Below are 12,333 nucleotides of genomic sequence, written 5' to 3'. Positions count from 1 at the left end.
AGACAGTGTTGGTTGCTGTTCCTATACAAAATGCTCCTTTGTCACCAATACAGCTCATGTTGCTTTCACATACCAGTTCATCTATCGTGGAGTGTACTCAGTGTGTAGCATATATCAACAGGAGCCCGACAGACCAGGTGTGAAAGCAATAACAGCTTTTTAATCAGTATCTACTCCGCATTACTGTCATTTGAATACTCATCACCTTGTTGCTCACGGCCCACGTTCTCTTTTAGCTGATAAGATGGGGAAGTCTGGATTATCAAGGCTTATACCTCATGTACTCTGGATGTTGGTTGCAGTACCCTCATTTTCACCCAAACGCCTTTCAGGAGATGTTGCATTTTTTTTTATTCATTGATGGGATGTGGGCGTCGCTGGCTAAGCCTGCATTTAGTGCCCATCCCTAATTGCCCTTGAGAAGATGGTGGTAAGCTGCCTTCTTGAACCGCTGCAGTCCATATGGTGTAGGTACACCCACAATGCTGTTAGGAAGGGAGTTCCAGGATTTTGGCCCAGCGACAGTGAAGGAACGGTGATACAGGTCCAAGTCAGGATGGTGTGTGGCTTGGAGGGGAACTTGTAGGTGGTGATGTTCCCATGCGTCTGCTGCCCTTGTCCTTCTAAGTGGTAGAGGTCGCAGGTTTGGAAGGTGCTGTTGAAGGAGCTTTGGCGAGTTGCTGCAGTGCATCTTGTAGATGGTACACACTGCAGCCACAGTGCGCCGGTGGTGGAGGGAGTGAATGTTGAAGGTGGTGGATGGAGTGCCAATCAAGCGGGCTGCTTTATCCTGAATGGTGTCGAGCTTCTTGAGTGTTGTTGGAGCTGCACTCATCCAGGCAAGTGGAGAGTATTCCATCACACTCCTGACTTGTGCCTTGTAGATGGTGGAAAGGCTTTGAGGAGTCAGGAGGTGAGACACTCGCCGCAGAATTCCCAGCCTCTGGCCTGCTCTTGTAGCCACAGTATTTATATGGCTGGTCCAGTTCAGTTTCTGATCAATGGTAACCCCCAGGATGTTGATAGTGGGGGATTCAGCGATGGTAATGCCATTGAATGTCAAGGGGAGATGGTTAGAGTCTCGCTTGTTGGAGATGGTCATTGCCTGGCACTTGTGTGCTGCGAATGTTACTTGCCACTTGTCAGCCCAAGTCTGAATGTTGTCCAGGTCTTGCTGCATATGGACACGGACTGCATCAGTATCTGATGAGTCTCGAATGGTGCTGAACAGAGTGCAATCATCAGCGAACATCCCCACTTCTGACCTTATGATGGAGGGAAGGTCATTGATGAAACAGCTGAAGATGGTTGGGCCTAGGACACTGCCCTGAGGAACTCCTGCAGTGATGTCATGTGATTGAGATGAATGACCTCCAACAACCACAGCCAACTTCCTTTGTGCTAGGTATGATTCCAACCAATGGAGAGTTTTCCCCTTGATTCCCATTGACTTCAGTTTTGCTAGGGCTCCTTGATGCCACACTCGATCAAATGCTGCCTTGATGTCAAGGGCAGTCACCCTCACCTCACCTCTTGAGTTCAGCTCTTTTATCCATGTTTGGACCAAGGCTGTAATGAGGTCAGGAGCTGAGTGGCCCTGGCGGAACCCAAACTGGGCGTCAGTTAGCAGGTTATTGCTGAGCAAGTGCCGCTTGATAGCGCTGTCGATGACACCTTCCATCACTTTGCTGATGATTGAGAGTAAACTGATGGGACGGTAATTGGCCGGGTCGGATCACCTGGCCCCAATGTCCTCAACTGTTTGAGAGAGTTTGTTATCAATATATAAATATGCCAAGATTACAAAAGTCTCCTCAACCCTTTGGCATTTGGGACCACAGCATGTGCAACAACAACTTGCATTTCTATAGTACTCCTTCTGAACAGAAATACATTGCAGGATGTTTTACAGGGCATAGAATAAAAAATGAGTGCCTAGCAGGAGGAGGGGAATGCAGAGGACCAGGGAGGCTGGGTTGGAGGTTAAAGCATAGTCAAACAGAAGATATTTCAGGCTTTTGAAAGCAGGGGTGAAGTGCTAAGGCAGATTAATTTAGGGAGGGAGTTCTAGAGGACTGGGGCATATTGAGTGAAAGAGAAAGCACTAATGGTGGGGAGTGAGCAGTAAGCCAGTGTCTGGGGAGCATAGGGTCTGCACAGGAATGTACAGGTGGAGGAGATTGTAATGATATCAGCAAATAGTGATGGTATTTGCCTGATTGATTATTTATGCCTGACCAGCAGAGGGCATGTGACAGAGGCAGAGTTTAGTTTTAGTTTCATTTTAGATGGATCTCTAAGATGGTGTCTCCTGTAATGCTGTTAACTGAGTTGAACATACTTAGATTAAAAGACATTCTCTTTCATAAATGTCTCGTCATTGAACCCACAAAGAAATTAATACATGGTGTCAGAAGTGATTGAAAGAGATGAAGAGGAAAAATCTGAAGTTAAATCAGCTCTTCACATATTAGCAAGCCAAAAGAGAACATCGTTACTTACCTTTGGAGAATAGCTAACGAAGTGAAAAATGGAAGGTTTACACCCACCGGCGAAGTTTCAGTTGACAGGTAATGTGGCTGAAAATTGGAGGAGGTTCAAACAACGTTTGGAGTTGTATTTATCAGCAATCGGAGCTGACGAGTAAAGTGATAAAATGAAAGCATCAGTGTTCTTACATGTCGTGGGTGATGAAGCGCTGGAGGTGTATAATAACTTCACAGTCGCTGCTGATGGAGACAAAATGAAGTTGGATAAAATAATGGAACAGTTTGAGGCCTACTGCATACCTAAACGTAACGTGACGTTTGAGAGGCACAGATTTTTCACATGTGTACAGAAAACGGGAGAGACTATTGATCAGTATGTGACTGAACTGAGAAACAGAAGCAAAACGTGTGAATTTGGGGGACTGACAGACTCACTGATAAAAGACAGACTGGTGTGTGGTATTCCAGATAATGGTCTAAGGGAAAGACTGCTAAGAGAGCAAAATCTAGACCTGGGAAAAGCCATAGCACTGTGTAGGGCTACAGAGACTGTGAAGTCGCAGGCAAAGGAGCTGTTCAGTGACAGTAGCTGCAACGTGGATGCAGTGAGAAAGAACGGACACAAACCGTTTAACAAAAAGCGCCAATGTGAAAAAAGAGGCGTGGCCAGCGAACAAAAATGAAAGGGGCAATCGAAAGTCATGTAGTCGATGCGGTACACAGCATACACCAAAAAAGTGTCCAGCATATGGTGAAACATGCAATAGTTGCAATAAAAACAACCATTATGCCCGTTGCTGTAAGAACCAAGCGCAACAAAGCAAGGTCCATGCAGTAGATGAAAGCGGGATAGAGGAGTTCTATGTGGATGTTGTGTCTGAAAACAAAAAAGAAAAAAGAGACTGGATGTTGACACTAAAAGTGAATGACATACACATTCCATTTAAATTGGATACTGGAGCACAAGTTAATGTGATTTCAGAGACTGATTTTAAGAAAATTAGACCCAGACCAAAGATACATGGAATAAAAGTGAAAGTGACAGGATACTCAGGTACTAATATACCAGTGAAAGGAGAATGCATTGTCAAAGTGACACACAAGGACAGAGAGCACACGCTAGCATTAATCGTGGTGCCAAAGGATGTGCAGGCCATACTAGGTTTAATAGCCTGTGAGAGACTGAACCTGGTAAAGAGAGTCCTCGTTGTGGAAAGCGAAGGAGAGACAGTCTATGATGAACTCATGAAAGAGTACAACAACCTATTTCAGGGTCTAGGCTGCCTTCCAGGAGAACACACGATCAGAGTAGATAAAAGTATGCCAACGGTCATACATCCATGCAGAAAAGTTCCGTTTGCTCTTCAAAAGCAACTGAAGGCAGAGTTGGACAGGATGGAAAGCCTGAACGTGATTCAGAAGATAGATGAGCCAACTGAGTGGGTGAGTTCCCTCGTCGTTGTGGACAAAAAGAATGGAAAGCTCAGAATTTGCCTGGATCCAAGAGATCTAAACAGAGCAATAAAGAGAGAGCACTTCAAGCTTCCTACACGTGAGGAAATCATGTCACAGTTTGCAAATGCAAAGTATTTCAGCAAGTTAGATGCATCATCAGGATTTTGGCAGATGAAACTGGACGAGGCAAGTTCAAGACTGTGCACGTTCAACAGTCCATTTGGCAGATACAGATTCCTAAGGTTACCATTTGGCATTGCCTCAGCTCCTGAAGTGTATCACAAAACTATCCATATAATCTATGAGCACCTGGAGGGAGTTGATACATTAATGGATGACATCATAGTATGGGGAACCACGAGAACTGAGCATGACGAGAGACTGAAAAAAGTGCTGGAAGCAACAAGGAAAACAAACCTGAAGCTGAACAGAGAGAAATGCCAGCTCGGGGTGACAGAACTGACATTCGTGGGAGATATCCTTAGCAGTGAGGGCATCAGACCAGATCCCAGAAAGGTGTCCGCCATTGAGAATATGCCAAAGCCACAATGCAAAAAGGACGTGCAGAGGTTTAATGGAATGATCAACTACATGGGTAAATTCATATCCAACCTCTCAGAAAAGATGGCGCCACTGAGACGACTAACTGAAAAGAACATAGAATGGGAATGGAATCATGAGCATGAGAAGTCATGGAGCGATCTAAAGAAACTGCTCACAGAGGAACCAGTTCTGAGGTTTTATGACCCAGCGAGACCCATCAAGATATCATCAGATGCATCACAGAGTGGGCTCGGTGCCGTTCTTCTGCAAAAATATGACGACTGGCAACCTATTGCATATGCATTGCGCTCAATGACAGACGCGGAGACGCGATATGCTCAAATAGAAAAGGAGCTGCTCAGCATCACATACGCCTGTGAAAGATTTCACCAGTTTGTGTCAGGACAAGCAATCAGTGTAGAGACTGACCATAAGCCCTTGATTGCATTGTTCCAAAAGCCACTAAATGGGTGTCCGCTTAGAATACAAAGAATGATGATCAGGCTGCAACGCTATACACTGAATGTTGCGTACACACCGGGTAAGCTGATGTATACAGCAGACACGTTGTCCCAGAGCTGTTGACCCAAGTGAGCCCGCAAACACCAAAATGGATGAAAAAGTGAACGCCTACGTGGACATGATCACAAGTGCACTGCCCATAGCAGATGCAAAAATGGAGCTCATAAAGACTGAGACAAACAAAGATGAAACAATGAGACGACTGAGGAAAAGCATCTTGGATGGATGGCCCAACATGAAGCAAGGCTGCTCACCTGACATGGCAGAGTACTGGAACTGCAGGGCGGAACTATCAGTGGTCGAAGACATCATCTACAAAGGAAGTAAAATAGTTATCCCAAAGAGTCTGAGAAAAGAGATGCTAAAAAGGATCCATGGAGGACATCTGGGAATCGAAAAGTGTAAGAAAAGAGCACGAGAGGTGATGTACTGGCCACGAATCAACCAAGATGTGACAAATGAGGTGTCAAACTGCACAATATGCCTGAAATATCGAGCAAGCAATCCGGTAGAACCATTAAAGCCACACCCAGCGCCAGACAGACCTTACCAGAAGGTAGGCGCTGACCTATTTGTATGTCAAGGGAAGGACTATCTTGTAGTCACAGACTATTACTCCCTGTATCCAGAGGTTTGTAGACTGTACACCACCACTGCAGATGCTGTGATAACATGTATGAAAGCCATATTCTCCAGACATGGCGTGGCAAGCGAGGTCTTCACAGACAACGGACCCCAGTTTTACAATGCAAGTTTCCGACACTTTGCCAAAGAGTGGGACTTTGTCCACACAACGTCAAGTCCTCACTTTCCACAGTCCAATGGACTAGTGGAAAAATCGGTCCAGACAGTGAAAAGACTGATGTACAAGGCAAAAGACAGTGGAACTGACTTCTACCAGAGCATGCTTGTATACCGCACAACGCCGCTCGAGTGTGGTATGTCACCAGCCCAACTCCTTATGGGACGTCTGCTAAGGTCAAACCTACCCATCCCGGAGAACCTCCTGAAAACAAAAGAGGGGGAGAAAGTGAGGAAGTTCAAAGAACAACAGAAAGAAAAGCAAAAGTACTGCTATGACAGAGGAACACAAAACCTACCTGAACTCCACACTGGTGACCAAGTAAGGTTCAAAGACAAAACAAACATATGGACTCAGAAGGGAACTGTCCTGAGTGAAGTTCAACCAAGATCATACACCATTCAGACAGATGAGGGTGCTGTTCTGCAAAGAAATCGTCGAGATCTTCTCATGGGACCAGCCACAGCAAGTCAAAAGACTGATACTGTTGAACAACCTGATCACACAGCAGGTCAAAAGACTGATACTGTTGAACAACCTGATCACACAGCTGAGAAATCATCATCTGAGGCAACAACTCAGATTCAAGGACAATCAATCAGAAAATCCTCAAGACGCGCGAAGCCTCCTGAGGGACTCATTGAGCAAGTTTAAGGACTCTTGTTATAGAAGGAAGTAATGTTATCTTATTCTCTCTTCAAGTTCTAGGTATTTACATATTTCATGTGAACACACAAAACAAGGTTAAAAAACCTTGATCATGATAATGATAATGTAAGTTCATTAAGTGTTACAGTTAAAATGCAGAGTAATACAAAGAAAACATGTTGTTAGATAAAAGTAAAATACTTTTGTTTTAAGAAAGGGAGATGTAATGATATCAGCAAATAGTGATGGTATTTGCCTGTTTGATTATTTATGCCTTACCAGCATATTTGCCTGATTGATTATTTATGCCTGACCAGCAGAGGGCATGTGACAGAGGCAGAGTTTAGTTTTAGTTTTGTTTTAGATGGATCTCTAAGATGGTGTCTCCTGTAATGCTGTTAACTGAGTTGAACATACTTTAGATAAAAAGACATCTCTTTCATGAATGTGTCGTCATTGAACCCACATACAAATCAATACAGAGATCACTGTGGGGCAAGACCACGGAGGAATCGGAAGATGTGGACAAGGATCTTGAAATCAATTGTTAGTGGCATGGAAAACTGGTAAAACATGGCAGGGGTGATGGGAATGAATGGCTTAGTGCTGGTGAAGATGAGGATGTGGTGCTCTGAATAAGCTGTAGTTGTGTAGGGAGGCATGTGGCATGTAGTTGCTGAGCATCATCAAAGTCACCATTTAAGCAAAGTAAGATGTAATACTTTACCTCTTGTGATGTTCCATTTTGTAGGCAGCTCATGAAACAATGGAACTCATGCCAACTGAGGTAGATGGATTCAAGGCTTGGGGCAGCCGTGGGACTCAAGCCCATTATTCTTGGTTGAGGTGAATACTCAGTGACTTGAACTGCATCTGACATTCATTTCTTACCCAAATCAGCCCAAGTTCAGAAGGAATCTTGACATCTGAATTTAAATTTAGGAATCTGAATGTAAACTGACGGACACATCTCTGGGATTCCAATGCTTCACACTTCTGTTTCTTGCTTGAGCTTCAACTTTCCAATCGGCATAAACATTTCACTGCATGTGTTTCACACGCAAAGGAAATTTCTGAATAATTGCTTAAAATATCAGATGATATCAGCTGCCACTGAAGCCTACGTGTCTGAGGTACTTGGTTCACAAGTAATTAAGTAAGTGCCAGTAACAGAATAAAAATGACAGCTCATTTTTTTTTGTCCCACTGAAAGATACAGCTCCAAAACTCCTCACACTCCTTTTATTTACTGAGGCTTAAAACCTTCAACAGTACAACAATATGACAGTCAATGAGCTTAACATTGGCTACCCAAAGCTGGTCCTGGTTTTACTTCAGCCATTCATATCCGCCAACCTCAGTTGGGATGAACTTTGTTGGTCCTTGCCCAGATTAACCAACATTTCACAAGGTGGTCACCCCTCTCTGCCCAGCCAAACAGCCCAAAGCTGACTTCCCAAAATGCGACTGTCCCTTCAGTTCAGTAATGTTATTGAAAGCACCTCGCATTTTAAGACGCGGTTTGAGATAAAAAAGAAATGTGCTGTCAATTTGATTTTTTCAGTAAAATTTCAATCGAGCCTTTGCAGGCCAACACGAGCCACACTGTCTGTTTAATCTCTAGCTTTACAGAAGTTGAGAAATCATGTTTGACAGAGTGCTACGTAGATACCCGTGCTAGGCAAAGTTCTAAGCAGGAGCCTTATCTCACTTTCTTTGTCTTTTATATTATTGTTACTGAGCGCCAGGAGTTGTCTTTGCCTCCATGTCTCACCTTGGAAAGAAGTAGCACATCATGCAGCCTATTAGTAATTTTGCACACTTAGTTGCTGGTGCGACCTGTCAACATGCCAGCAATATTCAGTGTCTGACACCTACATTATCAGCTGGAAACTTCAAGGGCTTCTGATTGTGATGATATGAGTTTCCATGACAATCGAATGTATTTAGTATACCAGCACTGCCCTGGATAAACAGTGATTCTTTACGAAAACAAGAAGGTCATTACGGCAGATTGTCAAATCAATTCGGAGAGTGTCTCAGCGGATTAAGGCATCTTCTTTCGGCACTGACATGGTGTCAATAGTACTGGGCCACTGGTGCATGGTCAGATGATTGAAGTGAAATGCCCATCAGTCATTGAGCGGAGGTGGACTAATGATTCCCTGTGCTGCCTATTAGAACTACATGACAACTCAATCCTCGTTGCTGGAAAAAGTGACCTTGTTGCTTTACTTGAAGCTGAATTAAATTGACAAGAGCAGCTAATCTTTATCTTGGGTGATTAACAGAATTTAAGTACAAAACCACAGAGGCACAAATGTATTATTTCTTTCTTTAATTCGAGAAACTGTTTTTTGTTTTATTGTACTTCTTAACCCATCTCATTATTATCTTACCTTTCACGATACGCTATATCGCACAGTCCCTACCTTACACTTGCTGTATCCAGATCTTCCTTCCCCAAAGCACCTTGGTGTGTTGTGCAGACAGCCTGAATACTCCAGCAGACGTATTGTCACTGGCATCCCATGGTGCCCAGCTGGTAGTTGACAATGCAGAGCCTGCACTAGCCTTAATGCCACCGTTGGTGGTCCAGCTAATAGGTACGAAATCCATAGCATCTGATAAGCAAGAATTAGAAACTGATAAGTGCTTTCTGAATGGAGAGTGAGTAATTGGCAGCTTCTAATAAAGGACACAGCTTTCACTTATCTTCATTTACTGGAAGCCTGACAGAATGACAGAGCTCTAATCAGCTCAAAAAAGTCAATGATTTGGGAGAAAAGCATGTTAAAATCTGACAGTACATTTTGAAAGAAGAAATGTAAAGTATGACTGATAAATACTATCGTTTCAGGGAAAATAAATAAATTTGACTGAAAGAATAAATTTGATATTAAAACATTTATAACATTTTAATCTATTGAAGTGACATATTGCTTTACGAGCATTAGATGACGACTAATATATATATAAAAACATTTCATGATTTCCTATGTACCCCAAGGGAATTATGTCCACAATTATACTAAATGAAGAAATGTGCTTTTATAATTAGACATGTAAAAGTAGCATTTATTTATTCATTTAATTGTCATGTAAACACTATGTGCAAGCTTAACTTTCCCCTCTCCTTTTTAAGGTAATAGGGTCATAACAGTAACCTTTAAGAAAGCACATTTTGATATTTTGAGAGACTATCATGATGTGATACATCATTAGTTCATATACCATTCCACTACACAAAAGATGATGAACAGGGTTTTCAGCAATTTGGTTTAAGCAGGTGGCTTAGAGCTTGTCAACTTCATCACATCCACACAACACAATGGATCATTATACTTTAAACTCAAAGAACAGAGCTAACCGCTCCCAGCAGTATACATAAAACCCTGTGCAATGAAACCTATGACTAAAATTGGCTGCTTAAGACAGGTGCCTGCTAATCTAAACTTGGCAAGCATTGAAGCAGCATTATATGGGGACTGTCACGAATATACCCATTTCATTTAATGCAGTTGGCCATTTTGTTGCAGTTGGTAAAATTAATGTCAAGTTTTCAAATAAACAATGTTCTAGTCTTTACATAGTACTAAAGCAACCTGCAAAAATATGAAATGCATAAATGGAAAAGGGCAATTATTTTGGGGCAATGTAAAATATTCAACAATCTTTGCTCAGTGCTAATTATTGGTAGGTTGAGGTGCACAGCAAGTGCATACAGTCCCGTCATTATTGGATGAAAAGCTAGCCAAGAATGAATGCAACGACAAAAAAAAAATTCTAACCGATGTTATTAAAGAAACAATTCTACCCACTGTCCTGTTTTATTATCTTGGAATATCCAGAACAAGATCTGCCGTATTCTTTTCCAGCGGAGGAATGCTGCAAAAGGAGAGCAGTGCGACTCACTCCAGTTCTGTCAATCACACGGGACAGTGAAGTGGAGAGGGACTTTCAGAGAGCCACATTACCTGTAAAGTCAAGGATTGACTTGGGCCATGCAACGCTCAGTAGAATAGAATCATTGGCAGGACTTTCCTCAGAGTTGCTGCCATAACCTCCCCGTAAGTGCGTCGGAAAGTCTGTAAGCAGGGTCTTAGCCACACCTCCAGTAGAGCGCAAGCAGTTTGAGCAAATTCCGGGCCTATGCTTTTTACCCTCAACTTTCTCATCTCCTCTAATTACATCAATGGATAATGTTGGGTTATGGTTCCGTAGGCATAACCCCTCAGTGCTCACCCAAGCAGCCAATCCCTGAGATGTGAGCCCAGTTAGTGAGTGTTGGCAGACTACCCCTGTAGTGTATGTGCCTTTAAGTCAGAACTACTTTTTACAGCTCCTGTATACTGTAGTACCGGCAGTGACCACACCGGTATATAAGCTGTGCGCATGCCTCTGTACCCCAGTCTAGAGATTACCCTCCTCCAGTAAAGACCTGTTATTTGTTAATGAACAGCATCCATGTGATTATTTATCCACTGAACCACGGATCTAACAACCCCCCCACCCACATCACTGCTGAAGCTCATCCTCTTCCCATCCAAGCATTCAGCAGAAGCCACTTAGAGAGCCATCAGAATTGGAAACCTTGCTTGATTTTCACCTTCCTTAGCCATGGCCAATCGTAGTACCCCCACTGGACATGGTTGAGGTCACCTCATTCAAAAGTTCTTTTAAAAGATGATAGGATGGTTGGAGCAATGTGAGAAAGTGAAAGAGTTGGGGATTAAAAAAGCAGCAAATTAGGGATACATAAGCTCAATCGTGGCCAAAATAATATAGTACCGCTTCTTTAAGTAAGAGTCTTTACCCTGAAAGCACAGATGAAAAGTACAGATTCTTTTAACTTGGGATAAAAGTTGTGTTTCTTGCATCTTTCCAGAATTATGCTGCACAGAGCACAAGGAAGGATTTGGTGAACCTGTTGGGAACATTTCCCATGCACCTGTGGGGCAAACAAGTGCATGTGAAGTCAGCATACATACAGCTCTTTTCATTCCCATTGTGAACCTAGCATTTCACATGGACTATTAATAAAATAATAATTAATGCCAAGATAAAATGCACAGAGCAGTGTCTGTGAAACCGTGAAGAGAACATTTACAAAATGTACACTTAAATTGCCTAGTTGTGGTTTATGACAAGTACAAAGTTATACTGTGGTGTGACGCAACCTTTCTGAAGCAAGGCATCTGTTGAAAGTAAAGTTCATTGAACGGGTGAAAATGATTCACATGGTGCTTAAAATACTTTGGCAAACTATGATCTACTATTAATTAAGCACTTACAATGTTTAATTAATAGTAGATCTTATTTTAATGTTCATTTAAGTTCACAGCTGGTCTAGAGCGCACTTATTACTGTTATATATCCTAGTTGTCCCATCCATTCATACAGCAAGAGGTAATTACATTTCTTACTCACCTCTCTGTATTATGCTCCTGTTGTGTGCAATGCTCAGTATGCGACGTTAGATTAAAATGTTAAATGGATCAGTTGCTTTCCCCCCTAAGTTGTATTAAAAAAAGGACCTATGAACATTTCCCTTTATCAGTGCTCGTGGTAGCTGTTGCAATTTGCAGCAGTGCCCAAACAAATTATCCACAAGTTCATTAGAATAATTTCCTGCTTTAAAGAGACAGTATTAGGTGTCCTCTGGTGGTTTCATGAATATCAGACTCAAATAACGTGTACCAGGTATAATATCTACTGCAGTGTGAACCATACCTGGTATTGTGGCAGAGCCACTGAGAGACTCTGAACAAGTGTACATAATTCCTTTTAACAATGTGTTAGCTACAGACTAGATCTGTACCATTGTATATACTGTTTGCATGTACAAGGCGCAGGCCCTTTAAGAGCGCGGGC

This window comes from Somniosus microcephalus, chromosome 29 (genome assembly GCF_052327205.1).
Source record: "Somniosus microcephalus isolate GS21.2 chromosome 29, FLI_Smic_1.0, whole genome shotgun sequence".
Lineage (NCBI taxonomy): Eukaryota > Metazoa > Chordata > Chondrichthyes > Squaliformes > Somniosidae > Somniosus > Somniosus microcephalus.
Note: the sequence above shows the minus strand (reverse complement) of the source record.